General features: G+C 38.6%; 1 protein-coding gene across 1 annotated transcript in view; it reads right to left on the bottom strand.

Annotated features, from left to right (window-relative positions):
- The window catches only part of C11H12orf40 (chromosome 11 C12orf40 homolog), a 130,115-nt gene that overhangs the window by 10,620 nt on the left and 96,935 nt on the right, over positions 1-22,560 (bottom strand). Inside the window, exons 13-14 of the transcript XR_007717909.1 lie at positions 11,864-12,054; positions 336-579 (exon numbers count right to left, since the gene is read on the bottom strand). The gene's annotated coding sequence lies outside the window, so the exon portion shown is untranslated. The remainder of the gene's footprint in view (positions 1-335; positions 580-11,863; positions 12,055-22,560) is intronic.

The raw sequence follows: 22,560 nt of genomic DNA, 5'->3' as shown, positions 1-22,560 counted from the left end.
GAAAAATCGTGCTGGAAGGCCAGCTGACATTTCCTTTTGGGACTCTGTTGCTCTCCCTTGCCATTCTGCCTCAATGATAGCTATAATTAGCAAATATACACTTGTTTGATATTGGCAGTCGCTAGACAACATGTCCATAGTTAGTTGTGTGTCTTCCTGAGCCTGACTTAGAAATAGCCCGAGGAGATCTTCTGAAGACTCTAGACCTACTGTCATTCAAAGGCTTACAGTTGAGTTACATCTAACCAAGGTTCTTAATGTCAGCAGGTAAGGCAAAAATCCAAGTCAAATGACCCTTGAAAATCCCACAAATTATATATAAATTGTCCACTCACCTGAATAACGGACACCTGAATAGTGCAGAATATGTCAGTAACAGAGGGCAGAAAAAATCCTCATTTAATTGTCCAATTCTGTGGAATAAACATTGTCATCCTTTTCCAGGAACTAAAACTTAAGTTCAAAACATTTTTGTCATTTGCCCAAGATGACACTAGAAAGTCATACAAAACTCTTCTTTGCAGTGACTACACCAAAAATCTTCCCCTCTGTGTCCTCCTTTGGAACAGTTTTTCAGACCTAGGCAGATAGATTAAAAACAGAAAGAAATTGTGGAATCCTTGCATTATAACTTAAAAGAGTGCATATGGGGCCGGGCGCGGTGGCTCAAGCCTGTAATCCCAGCACTTTGGGGGGCCGAGACGGGCCAATCACGAGGTCAGGAGATCGAGACCATCCTGGCTAACACGGTGAAACCCCGTCTCTACTAAAAAAAAATACAAAAAAACTAGCCGGGCGAGATGGCGGGCGCCTGTACTCCCAGCTACTCGGGAGGCTGAGGCAGGAGAATGGCGTAAACCCGGGAGGCGGAGCTTGCAGTGAGCTGAGATCCGGCCACTGCACTCCAGCCTGGGCGACAGAGTGAGACTCCGTCTCAAAAAAAAAAAAAAAAAAAAAAAAAAAAAGACTGCATATGGCTTACAGGAACAAATCCTGAAAAATCTTCAGAGACTTTTTCAAATGTGAGGTGATATAATGCATTGTCTAAGAGATCAGACTGAATTCAAATCATCTAGATTTAAATCCCAGCTTTTCAACTTACTGCCTAGTAACCTAAATCACTGAATCACTCTTTGCCTCACTTCCATTGTCTATAAGATGAGATGCTATTACCGTCTACTTCACATGTGTGCTGTGAGGGTTATCAGTGAATCATGTAAAGCAAGTAGAGCAGTAGCATATAGTAAGGGCTAGATAACTGTTAGCTTTTGTTTTAATCATCCGTATCCTATCCTTGATGCTATTAACGTCACAATGTTCAAAGCACAGGCAATTTGCATATAAAATCCTTTCCTGAGAACAACTACTAGGAACAGGAACACATTGGCTTCTTTGACATATGTCCTCCCAGCTCAGCTGACCAGAATGATTTGAGCGGATTTGGCTGACTAGCCTGATGTCCTTCTTCCTTTCTCCATCTCTTTTCCATATGTGTCCTCCTGAATGGCAGTTTATGAAAAGAACCACCTTCCTATATTCTCCAGATTAACAGGATTTAATACACAATTTCTGTGATCTCGCAGTCAAGAAATAAAAATAACTTTAGAAAATCAGTAATCTCTCATTTAAAGTCTTTTCAGTGTTTTAAAAAAGTAATTTTTGAACCTGATTCAAACAAAAACAGTGACATTAACCCTTTACTAATTGGCTGTATTGAAATTAAGCTCATCTTACTATAGATGCTTTGAATGCAGTATAAAACATTGAGGCTACTTCTTTCAACCTTTAATGTTTTGTGTACTTTTCCACTCACCTCCAAAAACTAGTTTCAGATCATCAGCATGCAGTGTGGTCTTTTACACAAAAGAAAATGTTGTTATGCTTTACTTTTAGCAAATAGATGCTAAACTCACAAAGCATACATTAGAGCAGCAGTTCTCCAAGAATGGTCCTCAGACCAGTAGCCTTGGTATCACCTGAGTGTGCTACAAATGCAAATCTGCAGGCCTCGCTGACAAGCTGAATCCAATTTCTCTGAGGATACAGCTCAGGAAACCATTTTCAACAACTCTGCAGGTGATTTTTCAGCACACAATAGTTTAGAAACCACTGCATAGAAGTTTGGATTCATGACTTTAAAAAGAAATCTGACATGTTCTTTTAAATGGTGAGCTCGTCTAGTCAATAATAAAATGATTGACTGGATTTACGTGCAAGTTGCTCAGGGATTTGTAAAACTGTCTTATTTCCACCTCAGGGACCTTGCACAGGATGTTGCCTCTGCCTGGTATGCTTGTTGCCCTATTCTTTGTGTATCCAGTTCTTGTCATTTTCAGCTCAAAATCCTGTCTTCTCAGAGCCTGCCTTGACTCTCTGTAATGCAATTATGCCTTTCACCTGAATACATTACCAAGTCACTCTTTCATTTTCTTTAGAGTATCATTATTTGAAGATTATTACTTTTCTTATTTCTTGCCTGTTTCTCCCACTAGAACAGCAGTCCTCAAACTTTTTGGCACAAGGGACCAGTTTCATGGAAGACAATTTTTTCCACAGACCTGGGAGGTTGGGGATTGATGGGAGAATGGTGTTGGGATGAAACTGTTCCACCTCGGATCACCAGGCATTCGATTCTCATAAGGACTGCACAACCTAGATCCCTTGCATGCATGGTTCATAATAGGGTTTGTGCTCCCATAAGAGTCCACTGATCTGACAAGAGGCAGAACTCAGCTGGTAATGCTCACTTGCCCATTGCTCGCCTCCTGCTGTGTGGCTCGGTTCCTAACAGGCCACAAACCAGTACCAGTCCATGGCCTGAGCACTGAGGATTCCACACTAAAAGATACACTGCATGAAAGCATGGAACTTATTCACTACTGCCTCCCTAGCACCTCATACAGTGCCTGGCATACAGTATGTGCTCAATAAATTTTTAAAAATGAATAGGTGCATGCATCTCAAGCATTCCTGCAGCCAGCAAAGGAACAGTGGAAGGTTTTTCCCAGGCTGGAAAAGAGAAGATTAAGACAGCAACATGGCACCATGTTTCCATTAACAATAGCAAAAAAGCTTTATAGTGAAGCTCTGCATAGCATAGCTGCTTTAATCAAACAGCAAATCTGTACAGGATATGAATACATGTGTATTCACATAAACACATTTGGATGACACATTTAGATAGCTTCTTATTCTTGTTAACTGGGAAAAGTCTAATAATAAACCATTAAATATTAAGATAACAAAGTTGGGTGGAATTTGCATTTTATAATTATTCTATTTATACATTTTCTTTATAGAATAACACACTCATTATGTGCTAGATACTTAATATACATGATTTCATTGTATCCTCACAAAAATCCTATATCCAGAACACTATTATAGTACAAAATAATTGAGTCAGGAAGCAGTCACTTACACTGAGTAGCTCAGCTTTACAAATCTGAATTAAGACCAAGCTTAGTCGGTGCCAAAGTCATTTTTAACCAGTACCTTTTATTGTTTAGTTTTTACAATGTGCTTTATAATGGAAAATTTTAGTAACTGTCTTGACCTGAAAATTGTGGTACTGTTTTCTTCCTGCAGCGTCACTGGTTATGTATTTAGGAACCAAAGCCTAACCACTGACATACTGACAACTGGATAAAAACTGACAGTATAATTTGGAGGCAAATGTCTAAGAATCAGGATTTAATTAGGACTTTGTTTTTGGAATGTTTTGAAATATTTTTGGAACATTTACAATTATGAATTAACCCAGAGTCCTAATAAACTTCCTTGCTCTGAAGACTACTCTGTCTGAAATTAATATAGCTAGTTCAGCTTAGTTTTGATTAGTGTTAGCATGGTATATGCTAACCATCTTTTTACTTTTAATCTATGTGCCTTTATATTGAAAGTGGGCTTCTTGAAAACAACATATAGTTGAGTCTTGTTTATTGATCCATTCGGACAGTGTCTTTTACTTGGTGTATTTAGACCATCAACTTTTGAAGTGATGTCTGTCTACCATGTCTATTACCATTTTCTATTTGTTTCCCCTGTACTTTGTTCCAATTTTTGTCTTCCACACTTTTTCTGCCATTTTTGGTTTTAACTGAGCATTTTATGTTATTCCATTTTTGCTCCTAATGTACCAGTTATATTTCTTTATTCACTATTTTTAGTGGTTGCCCTGGAGTTTGCGATGTACTACTAATCCAATTCCACTTTCAGAAAACACTATACCCCTTTGTGGGTAATGCAAGTGCCTTACACTATTCCTAATTCCTCCCTTCCATCCCTTATACCACTGCTGTCATTCATTGCACTTGTACATAAGCTATAATAATTGGATACATGGTGGCTGTTATTATTTTAAACTGTTATTTGTTAGATCAATTAAGAATAAGAAAAATTTATCTTCACTTATTCCATTTCTGATTTTCCATTTTTTGTGCAGATCTGAATTTCTGACCCATATCAACTGCCTTCTCTGGGAAGAACTTCTTTTAATAATTTCTTGCAAGTCAGGTGTACTGACAACAAACTCCCTCAATTTTTGTCTGAAAAAGTCCTTTATTTCACATTTACTTTTGAAGGATAATTTCTCAGGATACAGAACTTTAGATTGGTGGATTTTCTTTTTTAAGTATTTCACCCCACTCTTTTCATGCTTGCATGGTTTCTGAGGGGAAGTCAAACGTAATTCTTTATTCCTTTATAAATGTTTTTTTTTTCCTTTGGATCTTTTGATATTTTTTGTGTGTGATTCTTCTGTAGTTTGATTATGATATGCCTAGGTATCAATTTTGAGGGGTTTATTTCTGTTGTTTTGGCATTTATCCAGCTTCCTATATCTGTGGGTTTTTGTTTGATATTAATTTAGGGAAATTCTCAGCCATTATTACTTCAACTATTTCTTCTCTTCCTTTCTGTCTTTCTTCTCTTCTGATGCTCCCATTACGTGTATGTTGTACCTTTTGTAGTTGCCCCACAGTTCTTGGAGATTATGTTCCTTTTTATTTTTTATTGTTTTGATCCTTTTGCTTTTTTTAGTTTTGGAAGTTTCTATTGACATACCCTCAAGCTCAGAGATTCTTTCTTGAGCTGCATCCAGTCTATTAATGAGCCCATTGTCAAAGGCATTCTTCATTTCTGTTAGTGTTGTCTCCAGCACTTCTGATTCTTAAAATTTTCATCTCTCTGCTTACCTCACCCATGTGTTCTTTTGTGTTGTCTACTTTTTCAATTAGAGCCTTTCTAGTGTTTTAAATTCCTAGTCTTATAATTCCGACATTCCTGCTATATATGAGTCTGGTATGTGACTGCATTGTCTTTTCAAATCGTGTTTTTTGCCTTTTAGTATACCTTGTAATTTTTTGTTGAAAGCTAGGCATACTGTACTGGGCTAAAGGAACTCTGAAAAGTAAACGTTTGGTGACATGGTGGTAAGGTATGAGGGGAGGGGAAGCATTCTACAGTTCTGTGATTAGGTTTATCTTTTAGTGAGCCAGTGCCCTTGGGCTGTGAACTTCACAAGTGCTTCTAAGTTTTTTCTCCCTCTAGGTGGGAAAGGACAGCTAGGTAGGCTGGAGTTGGGTATTCCCTTCCCCCAAGTCAGTTAGGCTCTGATTAAACCCTAGTAAGTTAGGCTGTGATAAAACAATTTCTCTTGAGGACAGGCCTTGTTAAAAGGAACAGAATGCTCTGGCATATTTCAAAATGGTTAATTGTCTCTTCCCCGCTACCAGAGGCACAAGGGGATTTTTCTCCCATCGTCACTCTATAAACCAGGTTTATAGAACATGTGAAAGTAAAACTTTAAAAAGTGCGTCAGTGATAGTGGGGGGGTCCATGGAGTTTTTAGCTCAGACTTATTCATACTGAGCTTCCAGCAGTTTGCCTATTACAGTTTAGGTTTTCCTATCCAGGCACTGGTTCCCATGGAGGTTTCTGCTTATGGGTTTCTGCTCTGGTAAACAGTGATTCTCTCTATCCATCTATCTGTTTCTCCAGTTTGGGGGACAGCAATTTTCCTGTCACCTTGCTTTTTGCATAGAAGAGTTACTGACTTTCAGTTTGTGAGGACAGAGTGACTTCTAAGCTCCTTACCTGTCAGACAGAAACTGAATAAGCTTCTACAACTCTGTAAAATACAATATGAAAAATTCCAGCTGAGGTAAACACAACACCTTTCTACATGATTTAAGAAGCCCTTTCCTACCAGGAGAAACTACTGGGCAAATGACTAGAAGACACCGAAGACTTCTCTGAGGTCTTCACGGGCAGAGAAGTCCTCTACCCAAGAGCTCCAAGACAGCTCACCTTGACACCTGATCAAGAAAAGCTGTCACCAAGACAGCTGCATTTTTAGAGACAAAAAAAAAATTAAAAATTACCTTTATTTCTGAAGTTTAATCAGAAATCTTAACTAATGTGAACATGCCCAGAGTGCAGTCTTCAAATTGTGAGATGTTTGAGTTCATTTATCAACAATAAATATAACAAAGGTATATCTGGCAATTACATGATCTCTTCCTCCCTTGAAAAAAAGGATTTTTAACTGTGGAAAGGAACCTGACAGAGTGACCTTTTTTAAAAAGCCATCCTGCTTAGCACAAATAGAAAACATTCATAGTCACTGTACTGACTGCTACCTGTAAACTAGAAATACAATCCTAATCCCCTACTGACTGAGTGGACCCCCTATTAACCAAGGGAACTCCAGAGAAACCTTAAAAACTGAGTTAGCAGCCATGACGGTAAGGGATGTTGGACATACCTCATTATACACCCCATCCCACCATTTTGGAATTTAGTCACAACTGACCAGGATTAATGTTAAGATAGAGATCATAGACTGCCAAAACAGACTTTGTGGCAATAAGATACCAAATTACAAACAAGACCTAAGCCATGCAAGGCAAGGGTTAAGTCACATCAGGCCATCAGTCTTGCTGAACAGGTCCTTTTGGCCCAGTATATTGTGGCTGATTCTGGCATCCTTATTGTAAAAATTTCTTTCTGCTGACCTCAAGTATTAAACAGAGCCTTACTCCTTTAACCAATTACAAACTAAAGAATCTGAAAACCCACCTATAACCTATAAGCCCCATTTAAGGCTTATCTTAAAGATATCTCACCTTTTAAGGCCAAATCAATGCAGACCTTCCATGTATTGATTCATGTCTTTACCTGTAACTCCTGCCTCCCTAAAATGTGTAAAACCAAACTGTGGGACCATTACTCAAGACTTCTTGGGTTTTTATTTTTCCCAGGCCACAGTCACTCATATCGACTCAAAATAAGCCTCTTTAAAATATTTTGCAAAGTTTGGTTTATCCATTAACATCTCTCTACACTTCTTCATATCTGAAGCCCTGTGAAATGAACTGCATGATAAAGTTCCTCTATCCTCAGTAATACCCTCCTCAGGGAAATGGAGACATAACATTCTTATCATTTTCTCCAACAAGATGATGCTCAGGTTGGTTGAAGTCTACCTATATGCTTGTCCATCCCCAGGATTAAGGTAGGCTCTATGTAAATTATTTTTTTAAAGGAGAGGAATTGATCCATGTCCAGTTTGAATAACATAATAATACAGATGGAAATTTAATGAACATTCTGAAGGCATACAAAATTGTTTCAGGTAGAGATATGGACATTTTAAGAAAACCTGAAATTCTCTCTTCTACCTGTGTTGTCTCTAAATTAAGGACATGTTTAAGAATATGTAAGGAAGCTCAGTAATCCCAGCTACTCGGGAGGCTGAGATAAGAGAATCGCTTGAACCCGGGAGGCGGAGGTTACAGTGAGCCAAGATTGCACTACTGCACTCCAGCCTAGGCGACAGTGTGGGACTCCATTTCAAAAATAATAATAATAATAATATGTAAAAAAGCATGAAATAATTATGCATATTACATTAAGCTTGAAAATATGGTTTATTCAGACAAATCAGGTTTCCTTTTACAAAGGAATCAAAATCAGTCTTTTGTTACAAAAAGAATCATTAAACAGCTGTGTTTTCACATTACCTCTTAATTCTGGGAAGCAAGAAAAAAGTTATGAAGATTAAAAATAATCTTCTAAAAACACAAGGGAAATTACATTTTCTGAATATAGTTGTTTGGACTCCAAGTCTCCCATTCTTTCTTCCTCATTGTATTCCTTCTTTAACTATAGCACAGCATAGGGTCTCACTGATTCTCTGTGGCCCATTTATATTTTTCATCACAAATTATCCTTGCAAGCGATCCCAAGATGCAACTGAATAAAACCATAATGTATCACTTATACCTTGTAAAGTGCTGCCCAGAAAATAAAACAAAAAACACTAAAAATTTACAGCACACTGTTTTCGTGAAAATAAATACCTATTTCCTATTAATCTGATATAACATTTTGGAAAGAAATATAGCCTATGCATGAATTAAATCCTAACTCCACATTTGTCGTAAGAATTCACCATAGGAAAGAAGATTGGCTTGCTAAAAAAAAATTCTGAGAAAATACATATGCCATATAAATGGTCTTAAGAGGTTGGTAATTAAATTTTTTTCCTACATGCGGTTCCACCTATTTACTGTGCTACTGCCCCCAACTCTAAAGCATTAGGAAGATTTTGATTAACTGGCATATCAGCTAGTTATTGCTGTGTAATAAACCATCTAAAATGTAGGGGTATAAATCAACAAATCTGTCTTTATCCATAATTTGGTGGTTTGGCAATTTCAAATGGTCCCATGTGGGTTGCTCTTGCCGTAACTCCTAATATCACTAATGCATGACATCAGCTGCTATGTTGGCTGTGTGGCAGCTATCTAAGAAGGACTCAGCTGGGATGGCACATTTCTCTTCTATACAATCTCTTATCATGAATAAGCTTGCCCAAGCTTATTCGTGGAAGCTGAGGAGGATTCTAAGAAAGAGAGCAGAAGCTTGCAAGCTTGAGGCCAAGGCTGAGAATTGGCACAACATCACATCTGCTATATTTTATGGGCAAAATCAAGTCACAATGCCTACCCAAATTCCAGAGGTAGAGAAACAGATGGCATCTCTTCATGGAGGAAAAATACATCATATTTTACGAGATGTGAATATAGACAGGGGTAGAGGATTATGACCATTTTGGAAATCTACAGTATTGCATTTGGTTTTTGTGCCTCTTTTGTAATTAATTTCAAAAATGAAGCCTCTGAGCATTTATTTCATATAGTGACTTATAATATTTGGATGTATAACTTCAAGAAAGTCTTCCTTGAGCATCCCAGCCAAAAGTGACATATTTTAACTCAATATGAATAAATAATTCAAGCATACTATTCTGCTGTATTTTCTTGATTTGGGAGCTCCTATTAGACCATGAGTTTTGAAGGCTAGGGATCAGTTTTATCTTTTCTTCTAATGTGTGATCATTGCTTTCACAATGCCTGCACTCAGTAGGTATTCAATCAATATTGTTTACTGACTAAATGACTGAATGAATAAAGGAATGAATCCTCTATTAAATTACAACCTCATTGAGAAAAGGGCTGTCTCAACTAATTTGTATCTCCAAGAGCCTCTAGGTATTTCTTTGCACATGGTAGGTCCTCTACAAATAATTGTTAAGTACATTTTTATGGGAAGAGTAAAAGTTGTAGTTGTAAACAGAATTGCGACTCTGCAACTCAATTCAATACCACGATCTTATCAGCTATTTTACTTGGAAATTTTTTATAATAAAATATTTTTATTTCATATTATAAAAAATGATTGAATCAGAAATATATCCACTTGATTTTCTCATCCCCCGTTTTTCAAGCTTACTCAGTATACAGCAATGACATTTGAAAATACACAGTAAATCTGGTTGTAAAATTCAGGAATGACTCCTAGATTAAGATATACACTGAAATATTTTACCTTCATCCATATTAAACAAATTTTGGATGCTCTCACAATTACTAAGGCCACTTTCTATAAAGTCAGATGAAGTTATTTCCAAGTAAAAGCAGCCCAAGGAAATAATAACCAGTGAATCTGATCTCATCTAAAATTAAGTAGTTTCCCATTATCAATTATTAAAGACAAATGAGAATTGACTATCAAACATAATAAGGAGTCAGTACAATTAGGTTATGATAGGAAAAAGATATTTTTGTACTCATTGCACTTTGATTTTTCAAATGTTTCTATTAGACTCCACCTTCTGTGGAAGGAGTGTCAAAGAAATTGCAAACGTAACCTTTGATCACAAATTTTTATACGCCTTTCATATGCAAAATATACTCCACTTACTTAGGCAAACGGGTGTGGATGAGTCTCCTTAGATGCCCTTTATCAAATACAGCTCTCTTAGTTTACCTTGTTAATTTCTCTCAGTTTTTATGCATTCACTTTGTCTAATTCATAAATGACATATGAATAAAAATTCTTAAAAGACAGAAGGGTGACAAATATTGTACACATACATGTTCAGTGACACAAAAAGTTGAGGAACAAATGGCCAAGAGCAGGCAACAGAGTTAATTAACTCTCATGCCAACATGCAACAGGAAAACAGACTCCATATGAGCAAGTGACTTCAGCTTAACAGAGCAAAAGCATTTAACTGGTATATCTGCAATATTTAAAATGTCCAATTTTAAGAGTGTGAAATCTAACATTAGAAAAGAATCTCCATAGGTCTTTTCATTCATTCTTACAAATCTTAATTTTTTTCAAGCATGAAACATTTCAGTGGCTCCAGCGAATGTTAGATTTCATAACTTTTCCATCTAGACAGGATATTCTCTGTGTTACGGAAATAGGTCTTCTTAGTTCAGAATTTTATGTGCATACTTAATCACATTTTGGTAGATTCTTTCCATGGACACTCAAATGTGAACCACAGGATGAAATGTAGCTACACACAAATCAGGGACAAGCAAGGCATAAGTTCTGGAGAAGCAATGGCCAAATATCCAATAAAATACATGGTGTAGGCAAAGTTAATAGATAATACCTAGTTCAACTGCTAGAAATTTATGGTTAACAGCAAAACCAGGTAAAAATCAGTCATTAGAGTACACGCTTTGAAGTCAAACAGACTTTTGGTTCAAATCCTGTCTCCACTATTGACTGAACTTGAGAAAATCAAAATCACTTCATTAATTTATTCATCTTCCTTATCTGTAGAATGGGGATAATAATCCTAATAATGTGTTGTGGAGATTAAAGGAAGTTATGCATATAAGGTTACTTTGGTGTCTCCTACATAGTTATGATAAATCAATAAATGATTACTAAGTGTTTACTCTGTACTAGGCACTGTGTTCCAGGGAGATACAGTGGCTCTCAACCTTATAAAATTTACATATAGTTCAATATATTTTATAGTTATCATCATCAGGCCATGAGGCAAACATTAGGTTAAGGAGTAGAAGTTGAGATGAAGTGAAAGAAATGCTAGACACTAGTTTGTGAACTAGAGCAAAGGGTGGAATGAAGCTAACGTAAACAAAGCAACAAGAACAAACTTTCAAGGGGAAATGTAAACCAATCCAAACATATTGCCAGAATAGACCTGCTATAAAAGAGCCAGGTGCATGTATTCTGGGTTGTGCTCCAATCCATTTAATATCACTAGCTGGATTTATTGAGTATCAACTATGGAAAAAAGCATTATTTGGAGCCATATATATTAAAAAAAAAACAAAAAGTACTGCAGAACAGTTCTGGCTCTCAACAGTAAATCCAGCAGTAAGGAGAATAAGACAGTTAAAGGTCCTTTGTTCCAATTATCTAACGCTGTGTAGCCAACTACCTCAAACTTCTAGTTGCATAAAACAACATATTTTATCATAAATATGAAATTGAGCAGGGTTAGCAGGAACAGCTTGCTTCTACTCACCATGGGCTGGGGCTGCACATCTAGTGCTCAGGCTGAGAAGACCCAAAAGGCTGGGGCTGGGAAAGCTGGGGCTTCTCAAGCATCTTACTCTCAATCTCTGTGGGGGTCTCTCCACATGGTCTCTCCAGCCTGGAGGCTTTAGAGTAGCCAGACTTCTTAAATGGCAGCTCAGGACACCCACAGCATGTGTCCTGAAAGACAGAGTGAGCATGCCAGCTGGAAATTCTATTTATGACATAGCCTTGGAAACCATGCAACATCACTTTTGCCCCATTCTGTGTTGTTAGAAGCAAGTCATTAAGGCTCACCCATAATAAAGGAAGGGCAATTAGACTCCACCTTCTGTGGAAGGAGTGTCAAATAAATTGAAAACATAACCTTTGGTCACAAATTTTTATATTCCTTTCACACGCAAAATATACTCCATTTACTTAGGCAACCAGGTGTGGATGAGTCTCCTCAGATGTTATTTATCAAATACAGCTCATAAAGTATAGCTATCCTTAATCCAAAGACCTGGTGAACTAAAGAGACAATTTATATGTCCTTCACACACTGACGTACAATGGTGGAAGAAGCATAGGATAATTACTATAGACTTTCCCATTGAAAAGGGAGGAAAAGAAAGGCAAACAGGATTCACTAGTCCATAACAATTCTGTAATCCAGCCATGCACACACTAATGGCTCCTTGACTCAGGTCTGCTGTCTGATAATGCAGCATAGCGTCTCCATGGGTCTTAGCTCTATCTTCTGAGCTCACAGTTTCTCCTCAAGTCATCCTTTTCCATTAAAAAATGCTGATATTTACAGCTAAGTAGTTTTCTCAGCCTGCTTCCTACTAGTATTACTTAAGAAATCCAAAGCTCTCTTTTTGTGATGGTCTGTCTCTGCCCCCTTTAGTCCAAGCTGGCAGTGTTTCTCCAAGTACACTTCTCTTAAAATTTTGTGGGTCTCCTATGAATCATACTGGGGTCCACCCCATCTTCCAAAGTTGCACCCACAAAATTCATCAAGATAAGCATTTCTCTGGTTTCCTGTAAAGTTGCTACAGGAAAGCACCTTGACATTCTTAAAAGCCCTATTGCTTAGAAAAGACAATCTCCAATGCTGTGCCTCAAGATCCTTAGGGATAGTTACCTGTATGAAATACTACCTCAAATCTTTGCAAAAGTTTGTACAATAACACTCTTGAAATAATCTTTATTACTTATTTTCCTGACAGTGCCCTAAATTTGGCCTTCGTCCAAAAGCCTTTTCTTAATTTTAGCATCATTTGCCATCTGAAGAGACTATAATGAGAAAGTTTTATTTTTGATCCCAATAAATTCTGGCTTCTTTATATATTAAAGTTTTTTTCTGTTGCTTAATACTCTCATCTGCCATTTTATAACAGGCAGCTAGAAACCAGGTATCATCATCAACATTCTCCTTGGAAATCTACATAATTTTCTAGTCCTATTCTCTATTTCTGTTTTCTACATTACTTCACATGATAGTGTTGCTTAACTTTCTATCACTACCTAATAAATATCCTCATTCTTCCAACTTTCAATAACATCTTTAATTTCCTTTCAGCCCTCACTATGAGCCACCTCAAGGTGGCATATAGTTACACTAAGAATCTCTTCAAGGCCCTTAGACCTTAACTAACAATCTTGTTAAGGTTGTTCCAGCTTCAGACCACCACCTAGTCCTAAAGCCATGTTTTAGGGTTTTGTTATGATAGCACATCACTCCCAGCTACCAAAATGTGTAACAACTATCTACTATGGGTTAAAAAACTTCTCAAAACTTAATGGCTTAAAATAACTTTCATGTTTCTCAAGAAGCTGCACTCTAGGCAAAAGATTGCTGCAATAAATTAAAGAAAACCTGGATAAATAAAGAGATACAGCATATTCGTTGATTATAAAACTAAACATTATTAAGATAACAGTTCTTCTCCAAATCAAGAGAGCACGTCAACACAATCCTTACTAAAATCCAATCAGCAATTTTTAGTAAAAATTGACAAGCTGTAGCCAAAATGCCTATGGAAATGCGAGCAACCAAGCCCAGCCAAAACAATTTTGAAAAAGAACAGGAAGTAACACTACAATCAAGATAGTATGATATTGGCATAAGAAGATATATATAGATCAATACAACAGAATAAAGAGTTCAAACTCACATGTATGGTCAATTGATTTTCGATAAAAGTGCAAAGTTAATTAAGAAAGAGTAGTCTTTTCAACAAATTGTGCTGGAGCAACTGGATATCTATATGCAAAAACAAACATTAAAAAACTAATAATCCTATATAATATACACAAAAGTTTTCTGAAAATGAATCACAAACCCAAATATAAGAACTAAAAATAAAAAAACTTCAGGAAGAAAAAGCAGGAGAAAATTTTTGTGACCACAATCAATAATTTTTAAAAGACAAATTTGATTTTTTTTTTTTTTTTAGACGGAGTCTCGCTCTGTCGCCCAGGCTGGAGTGCAGTGGCCGGATCTCAGCTCACTGCAAGCTCTGCCTCCCGGGTTTACGCCATTCTCCTGCCTCAGCCTCCCGAGTAGCTGGGACTACAGGCGCCCGCCACCGCGCCCGGCTAGTTTTTTGTATTTTTTAGTAGAGACGGGGTTTCATCGTGTTAGCCAGGATGGTCTCGATCTCCTGACCTCGTGATCCGCCCGTCTCGGCCTCCCAATTTAAAACTTTTGCCCTTCAAAAGACACCATTAAGAAAATTAAAAGATGATTCCTGGGCAAGATGGCTAAATAGGAACAGCTCCGGTCTGCAGCTCCCAGCGAGATCAGTGCAGAAGGCGGGTGATTTCTGCATTTCCAACTGAGGCACCTGGCTCATCTAATTGTGACTGGTTAGACAGCGGGTGGGCGAGCAGAAGCAGGGTGGGGCATTGCCTCACCCAGGAAGCGCAAGGGGTCTGGGGACTCCCTCCCCTAGCCAAGGGAAGCCGTGAGGGACTGTGCCATGAGGAACTGTGCATTCCGGCCCAGATACTATGCTTTCCCACAGTCTTCACAACCCGCAGACCAGGAGATTCCCTTGGGTGCCTATACCACCAGGGCCCTGGGTTTCAAGCACAAAACTGAGCAGCTATTTGGGCAGACACTGAGCTAGATGCAGTTTTTTTTTCATACTCCAGTGGCACCTGGAACACCAGCAAGACAGAACCATTCATTCCCCTGGAAAGGGGGCTGAAGCCAGGGAGCTAAGTGACCTAGCTCAGTGGATCCCACCCCTACAGAGCCCTTCAACCTAACATCCACTGGCTTGAAATTCTCCCTGCCAGCACAGCAGTCTGAAGTCAACCTGGGATGCTCCAGCTTGGTGGGGGGAGGGGTGTCGACCATTACCGAGGCTTGAGTAGGTGGTTTTCCCCTAACAGTGTAAACAAAGACACAGGGAAGTCTGAACTGGGCGGAGCCCACCGCAGCTCAGCAAAGCCTCTGTAGCCAGACTGCCTCTCTAAATTCCTCCTCTCTGGGCAGGGCATCTCTGAAAGAAAGGCAGCAGCACCAGTCAGAAACTAACAGATAAAACTCCCATTTCCCTGAGACAGAGCACCTTGGGGAAGGAGCGGCTGTAGGCACAGCTTCAGCAGACTTAAATGTTCCTGCTTGACAGCTCTGAAGAGAGCAACAAATCTCCCAGCACAACTCTTGAGCTCAGCTAAGGGACAGACTGTCTCCTCAAGTGGGTCCCTGACCCCTGTGCCTCCTGACTTGGAGACACCTCCAAGCAGGGTTGACAGACATCACATACAGAAGAGCTCCAGCTGGCATCTGGTGGGTGCCTCTCTGGGACAAAGCTTCCAGAGGAAGCAACAGGCAGCAATTTTTGCTGTTCTGCAGCCTCCACGGGTAATACCCAGGCAAACAGCGCCTGGAGTGGACCTCCAGCAAACTCCAGCAGACCTGCAGCAGAGGGGCCTGTTAAAAGGAACTAAAAAACAGAAAGGAATAGCGTCAACATCAACAAAAAGGATGTCCACACAGAAACCCCACCTGAAGGTCACCAACATCAAAGACAAAAGGTAGATAAATCCACAAAAATGAGGAAAAACCAGCACAAAAAAACTGAGAATTTCCAAAACCAGAACACCTCTTCTCCCCCAAAGGATCACAACTCCTCACCAGCAAGGGAACAAAACTGGACAAAGAATGAATATGATGAATTGACAGAAGTTGGCTTCAGAAGGTGGGTAATAACAAACTCCTCCAAGCTAAAGGTGCACGTTCTAACCCAATGCAAGGAAGCTAAGAACCTTGAAAAAAGGTTAAAGGAATTGCTAACTAGAATAACCAGTTTACAGAAAAACATAAATGACCTGATGGAGCTGAAAAACACAGCACTAGAACTTTGTGAAGCATACACAAGTATCAATAGCCCAATAGATCAAGTGGAAGAAAGGATATCAGAGATTGAAGATCAACTTAATGAAATAAAGCATGAAGACAAGATTAGAGAAAAAAGAATGAAAAGAAATGAATAAAGCCTCCAAGAAATAGGGGCTATGTGAAAAGACCAAATCTACATTTGATTGGTGTACCTGAAGGTGACAGGGAGAATGGAACCAAGTTGGAAAACACTCTTCAGGATATTATCCAGGAGAACTCCCCCAACCTAGCAAGACAGGCCAACATTCAAATTCAGGAAATACAGAAACACCACAAAGATACCCCTCAAGAAGAGCAACCCCAAGACACATAATTGTCGGATCCACCAAGGTTGAAATGAAGGAAAAAATATTAAGGGCAGCCAGAGAGAAAGGTTGGGTTACCCACAAAGTGAAGCCCATCAGACTAACAGCGGATCTCTCTGCAGAAACCCTACAAGTCAGAAGACAGTGCGGGGCCAATATTCAACATTTTAAAGAAAAGAATTTTCAACCCAGAATTTCATATCCAGCTAAACTAAGTTTCACAAGCGAAGGAGAAATAAAATCCTTTACAGACAAGCAAATGCTGAGAAATTTTGTCACCACCAGGCCTGCCTTGGAAGAGCTCCTGAAGGAAGCACTAAACATGGAAAGGAACAACCAGTACTGGCCACTGCAAAAACCTACCAAATTGTGAAGACCATCAACAATGAAGAAACTGCATCAACTAACAGGCAAAATAACCAGCTGACATCATAATGATAGGATCAAATTCACACATAACAATATTTACCTTAAATGTAAATGGGCTAAATGCCCCAATTAAAAGACAAAGACTGGCAAATTAGATAAACAGTCAAGACCCATAGGTGTGCTGTATTCAGGAGACTGATCTCACATGCAAAGACACACATAGGCTCAAAATAAAAGGATGGAGGAACATTTACCAAGCAAATATAAAGAAAAAAAAAAAAAAGCAAGGGTTGCAATCCTAGTTTCTGATAAAACAGACTTTAAACCAACAAAGATCAAAAAAGACAAAGGGCATTACATAACAGTAAAGAGATCAAAGAAACAGGAAGAGCTAACTATCCTAAATATATATGCATCTAATACAAGAACACCCAGATTCATAAAACAAGTTCTTAGAGATCTACAAAGAGACTTAGACTCCCACATAATAATAGAGGGAGACACCCCACTGTCAGTGTTAGACAGAAAATTAACAAGGATATTCAAGACTTGAACTCAGCTCTGGACCAAGCGGACCTAACAGACATCTACAGAACTCTCCAACCGAAATCAACAGAATATACATTTTTCTCAGCACCACATTGCACTTATTCTAAAACTGACCATATAATTGGAAGTAAAGCACTCCTCAGCAAATGCAAAAGAATGTAAATCATAGCAAACTGTTACTCAGACCATAGTGCAATCAAATTAGAACTCAGGATTAAGAAACTCACTCAAAACCACAGGACTACATGGAAACTGAACAACTTGCTCCTGAATGACTACTGGGTACATAATGAAATGAAGGCAGGAATAAATAAGTTCTTTGAAACCAATGAGAACAAAGACACAATGTACCAGAATCTCTAGGACACAGCTAAAGCAGTGGTTACAGGGTAATTTATAGCACTAAATGCCCACAAGAGAAAGCAGGAAAGATCTAAAATTGACACCCTAACATCACAATTAAAAGAACTAGAGAAGCAAGAGCTAACAAATTCAAAAGCTAGCAGAGGACAAGAAATAACTAAGATAAGAGCAGAACTGAAGAAGATAGAGACAAGAAAAACCCTTCAAAAAATCAATGAATCCAGGAGCTGGTTTTTCGAGAAGATTAACAAGATAGCTAGACCACTAGCCAGACTAATAAAGAAGAAAAGAGAGAAGAATCAAATAGACACAATAAAAAATGATAAATGGGAGATCACCACTGATCCCACAGAAATACAAACTACCACCAGAGGATACTATAAACACCTCTCTGCAGATAAACTAGAAAATCTAGAAGAAATGGATGAATTCCTGGACACATACACCCTCCCAACACTAAACTGGGAAGAAGTTGAATCCCTGAATACATCAATAACAAGTTCTGAAATTGAGGCAGTAATTAATAGCCTACCAACCTAAAAAAAGCTCAGGACCAGATGGATTCAGAGCCGAACTCTACCAGAGGTACAAAGAGGAGCTGGTACCGTTCCTTCTGAAACTATTCCAAACAATAGAAAAAGAGGGACTCTTCACTAACTCATTTTATGAGACCAGCATCATCCTGATAACAAAACCTGGCAGAGACACACACACACAAAATAAAATTGCAGGCCAATATCCCTGATGAACATCAATATGAAAATTCTTCATTAAATACTGGCAAACTGAATCCAGCAGCACATCAAAAAGCTTATCCATCACGAAGTCAGCTTCATCCCTGGGATGCAAGTTGGCTTAACATACTCAAATCATTAAACGTAATCCATCACACATAAACAGAACCAATGTCAAAAACCACATGATTATCTCAATAGATGCAAAAAATAAATTGCCTTCAATAAAATTTAACACCCCTTCATGCTAAAAACTCTCAATAAACTAGGTATTGATGGAACGAATCTCAAAATAATAAGAGGTATTTATGACAAACCCACAGCCTATACCATACTGAATGGGCAAAAGCTGGAAGCAATTCCCTCTGAAAACTGGCACAAGGATGCTCTCTCTCACCACTCCTATTCAATATAGAATTGGAAATTCTGGCCAGGGCAATCAGGCAAGAGAAGGAAATAAAGGGTATTCAAATAGGGAGAGAGAAAGTCAAATTGTCTGTTTGCAGATGACATGATTGTATATTTTGAAAATCCTATTTTCTCAGCCCCAAATCTTGTTAAGCTGATAAGCAATTTCGGCAAAGTCTCAGGATACAAAATCAATGTGCAAAAATCACAAGCATTCCTATACACCAATAATAGACAAACAGAGTCAAATCATGAGTGAATTCCCATTCACAATTATTACAAAGAGAATAAAAAACCTAGGAATGCAACTTACATGGGATGTGAAGGACCTCTTCAAGGAGAACTACAAACCACTGCTCAAGGAAATGAGAGAGGACACAAACAAATGGAAGAACATTCCATGCTCATGGATAGGAAGAATCAATATTGTGAAAATGGCCATACTGCACAAAGTAATTTATAGATTCAATGATATCCCCATAACAGAATTAGACTTTGACAGAATTAGAAAAAAATTACTTTAGATTTCATATGGAACCAAAAAAGAGCCCGTATAGCTAAGACAATCCTAAGCAAAAAGGACAAAGCTGGAGGCATCATGCTACCTGACTTCAAACTATACTACAAGGCTACAGTAACCAAAACAACATGATACTGGTACCAAAACAGATACATAGACCAATGGAACAGAACAGAGGCCTCAGAAATAATGCCACACATCTTCAACCATTTGATCTTTGACAAACCTGACAAAAACAAGCAATGGGGAAAGGATTCCCTATTTAATAACTACTGTTGGGAAAACCGGCTAGCCATATGCAGAAAACTGAAACTGGACCCCTTCCTTACACCTTATGCAAAAATTAACTCAAGATGGATTAAGGGTTTAAACATAAGACTTAAAACCATAAAATCCCTAGAAGAAACCCTAGGAAATACCATTCAGGACATAAGCATGGGCAAAGACTTCATGACTGAAACACCAAAAGTAATGGCAACAAAAGCCAAAATTGACAAATGGGATCTAATTAAACAAAAGAGCTTCTGCACAGCAAGAGTGAACAGGCAACCTACAGAATGGGAGAAAAATTTTGCAATCTATCCATCTGACAAATGCCTAATATCCAGAATCTACAAGAAACTTACACAAATTTACAAGAAGGGCAAAGGATATGAACAGACACTTCTCAAAAGAAGACATTTATGCAGCCAACAAACATATCAAAAAAAGCTCATCATCACTGGTCATTAGAGAAATGTAAATCAAATCCACAATGAGATAACATCTCACACCAGTTAGAATGGCGATTATTAAAAAGTCAGGAAAGAACTGATGCTGGAGAGGATGTGGAGAAATACGAATGCTTTTACATTGTTGATGGGAATGTAAAATAGTTCAACCATTGTGGAAGACAGTGTGGTGATTCCTGAAGGATCTAGAACTAGAAATACCATTTGACCCAGCAATCCCATTACTGGGTATATGCCCAAAGGATTATAAATAATTCTACTATAAAGACACATGCACATGTATGTTTATTGCAGCACTATTCACAATAGCAAAGAATTGGAACCAACCCAAATGCCCATCAATGATAGACTGGATTAAGAAAATCTGGCATATATATACCATGGAATACTGTGCAGCCATAAAAAAGGATGAGTCCATGTCCTTTGCAGGGACATGGATGAAGCTTCAAAGCATCATTCTCAGCAAACTAACATAGGAACAGAAAACCAAACACTGCATGTTCTCACTCATAAGTAGGAGCTGAACTGTGAGAACACATGGACACAGGGAGGGGATCATCATACACCGGAGCCTGTCAGGGTGTGGAGTGCTAGGGGAGGGATAGCATTAGGAGAAATACCTAATGTAGATAACTGGTTGATGAGTGCTGCAAACCGCCATGGCACATGTATACCTATGTAACAAACCTGCACGTTCTGCACCTGTATCCCAGAGCTTAAATTATAATAGAAGAAGAAGAAAGAAGAAAGAAGAAGAGGAAGAGGAGGAGGAGGAGGAGGAGGAGGAGGAGGAGGAGGAGGAGGAGGAGGAGGAGGAAGAAGAAGAAGAAGAAGAAGAAGAAGAAGAAGAAGAAGAAGAAGAAGAAGAAGAAGAAGAAGAAGAAGAAGAGGAGGAGGAGAAGGAGGAGGAGGAGGAGGAAGAAAAGGAAGAAATAGGAAGAAATATGTAGAGGAAGGAGAGGAAGAGGAAGAAGAGGAAGAGGAAGAAGAAGCAGCAGCAGCAGAAGTAACAGAAACAGCAGCAGCAGCAGCAAAGAAGAAAATTAAAAGACAATACAGACTGTGAAAAATAGTTTTGCTGGTACAAGTTGTTTTGAAAAGGCAAAGTTGTTCCACATGACTGACATATTAGGAAATAATTTGAGCATAATGCAAGTATCACACGGGCTGATGTGCAGTTGTGTCCACAAGAAACACCAGGTGAACACACAAACCTGTACCCATAAGAACTGAACCACATAATATGCAAAATGAACACATACACACCCCGCAGACACCTACCAGCTACCTCAATTCACTGTGCGTATTATCTCATAAGGTTGTGTTTTGCCATTCTTTCACATTGTGAATATTTATAGATATCAATTATATAGTCATATATAGGTTATTATATATATTACACATATATAAAATATACATGAATAAATACAGTCAGTCAACATCCTAAAAATGTCTATGTGTCCTGATTTTAAAATGTCAAACAGGACATGATACAGAAAGCATTAAGTATTAAAGAGAAGCTTGAAATAAAGCCTTTTGAAGGAAATGGGAAAACATGGTACTTCCTGAGCAACAGGCATAAAGGAATACATATTGTAGACCAACAGGGACAGCAGGTAAAAATAAAACAAATGCCTGTGGCTAAAGCCATTCCAAGTGCTATGAAGTCTATAAGAAGGCCTAAAGACATATAAGAAATAGGAAAACAGGGCCGGGCGCGGTGGCTCACGCCTGTAATCCCAGCACTTTAGGAGGCCGAGGCGGGCGGATCACAAGGTCAGGAGATCGAGACCATCCTGGCTAACATGGTGAAACCCCATCTCTACTAAAAATACAAAAAATTAGCCGGGCGTGGTGGCGGCGCCTGTAGTCCCAGCTACTCGGGAGGCTGAGGCAGGAGAATGGCATGAACCCGGGAGGTGGAGCTTGCCGTGAGCCGAGATTGCGCCACTGCACTCCTGCCTGGGCGACTGAGCAAGACTCTGTCTCAAAAAAAAAAAGAAAAAAAAGAAATAGGAAAACAGTTGAGCATACAGGTTGAAAAGCAAACAGGGATAAAATCAGGAAAAACCTTTCCTACAGCCAAAGAGAAAGCATTTATGTATATACAATATAAAGACCCTAAATATGTCACCAAACCCAACAGAGCAGATCCTTCATGCTAGCAGTGGCTAGTTTTGTGATTTCAAACACTATTACAGCTGTAGGACTAGAAACACAATTGTGGAATGACAATTATTTTCTATCAGCATTTGGAAGGTATTATTACACTGTCTTTGAGCTTCCATCATTACTGTTAGTAAGTCAT

Source organism: Macaca thibetana, chromosome 11 (assembly GCF_024542745.1).
Source record: "Macaca thibetana thibetana isolate TM-01 chromosome 11, ASM2454274v1, whole genome shotgun sequence".
In the NCBI taxonomy this organism is placed as follows: domain Eukaryota; kingdom Metazoa; phylum Chordata; class Mammalia; order Primates; family Cercopithecidae; genus Macaca; species Macaca thibetana.
Note: the sequence above shows the minus strand (reverse complement) of the source record. Positions and strands in the feature narration are given on the sequence as shown.